Below are 2,099 nucleotides of genomic sequence, written 5' to 3' on the forward strand. Positions count from 1 at the left end.
GCTACACATGATTTCTAGCCCTTAAAGCATTTTAATGTAGCTTTTCAACTGGCTCCAGCTGTAAGTTTTGCCTATTTATAGGAGTATGGCAGCATTTAGAGGTTATCATTTTTAACAATGTTTTCTACTTCTACATAGTGGTTTGCTGACAGTATCACGCTATAGCTTTCTATTAAAGCTAAATGATAATTACAGAGTGAAGTATTCAAACCCAACACTCCGTATTTCCTACGGCTGCATCAAATGGAAATACTGTACTGGTCTTGTTGATGATTTGGTATCTCAGGAACATTTGGGACCTTCACTTGAGTTTAAAATAAAGTTATATGAATTTGAACAATGTGCACTGCCATTTTGAAAATGTGTATTCAATTTCAGTGCAGCTTACTGCATTGTTTACAAATACACTAACTACACAGTATGTAGAGAATGTTATTCATGGCTGCATCAAACAGTGGAAATGATGCAGATGCACACATCCACAGAGACAGATGATAACGACACAACACTTTGGTTCAACAAATATCTGCAGCTTTATCTCCATGCAGCCTCAGGATACTGTAGAAGAATAATCTCTGAACTGCAGTGTACCTGTGAACAACAGAAACACACCTCTGTCCCATTTCACGCTGGTACACTCTGCCTAAAAACAGAGCCCGCTCCCAAATTTCTCCTGTTTGAGGGCCATTCACATCAAAAATAAGGGTTGTTACCACCAACAGTTATTTATGATGGCCTATCCCTCTTCCTTATGACCTGGAGTGACACAGACCCGCCTCTTGCACTTCGAAGTATGATCTTGTTTTTCTACTAAACCTGGGACTACACCATGTGCTCCTGGCTGGGGATAGTCTGCCAACAGTTTGCGCAATGTTTGCTACCATTGGGCTTATGTTTTAGGGTTAGAAGTTGAAAGGAGGAGGAGAGGCAGAAAGGCTCCGGTCACAAGACAGTCGAGTTCTGAAAACAACCCGTACATGGTTTTAACTTGAACACTTTAGATAAACAATACATTAATGCTATAAAGAGTAGGTCTGTGGACTAGGGATTATATGCAGTGATAAAACGGTTAACATAACAAATCAATAGGCCTACTGTGTGCAGTAGACATAGGCCTACTGCACAGTTTGACAACAAAGCACAATAAAGCATTTACACTTCTTGGCATATAATGCAACATAGTAATTTTCTGTTATGAGTTTCAGCAAATAATAAAGTGAATTCATGTAAAACAATTATATTAATATCAAATAACAAAGGGGTTTGCCATCCCTCTACTGTGCCTCTTAATCTTTGGAAATACTGTATGGACTTGTCATGTCTGTGGCAATGTTGCTTTGGCATCTCACACGCCGATGGGTAATAAGAGCACACGTTTCTGCCATCGTGATCCCCTAAAGATGGCTATAAAAAAATACACTATGGCTGCAAGTTGCACTTACATGTGGCACTTTGTAGTTTGGCTTTTGGATTAGTAGCCTACTTTTTACTCCACCACATGTACTTGACAGCTGTAGTTAGTGATTACTTTTTGAAGTTTAAGGTTACACATACAAAACATCATTATTATCTCAAAATTGTTAAGCCATTATAATTAATCATAGCAATGCAGCAGATAGTTATAATAGTTATAATGATTTGAACGCGTATAGTGTAAACTGCTGCTGGATCTTGGTCTGTAAACATGCAGCATTGCTGCGCTAGTCCGGTCTCTCTCCACCTCCATTGAGACCTCTTTCTTCAGAACAGCCGTGGGTGCTGACTGTGCACGAAGGCTACTCGCGGTTTTGTTTCCTATACATCCTTTCCCATCATGTGGCCTCCTCTAGAACAAAACAGAGCTCACTGGCTGGGTACCATTTCCTGTGTGTTACTTTAGTTTTCGAGACATTTTCCTGAAACAGGTTCCGATTTTCACGTAAGTTGATATTAAACTAGCTACTAAATGACGTACCTCATAAAGTTAATTCTTATTGTATGTCTTCTGCAACACGTTGAGCAACCATTAATGCTCCTACCTCGAGAAGAGATACAATTGTTGCAGAAAGACGAAATGGTACCTTGCCACCATATCCGTTTCCAGAAAGCACGTGATGCAT

This window comes from Etheostoma cragini, chromosome 9 (genome assembly GCF_013103735.1).
Source record: "Etheostoma cragini isolate CJK2018 chromosome 9, CSU_Ecrag_1.0, whole genome shotgun sequence".
Taxonomy (NCBI): domain Eukaryota; kingdom Metazoa; phylum Chordata; class Actinopteri; order Perciformes; family Percidae; genus Etheostoma; species Etheostoma cragini.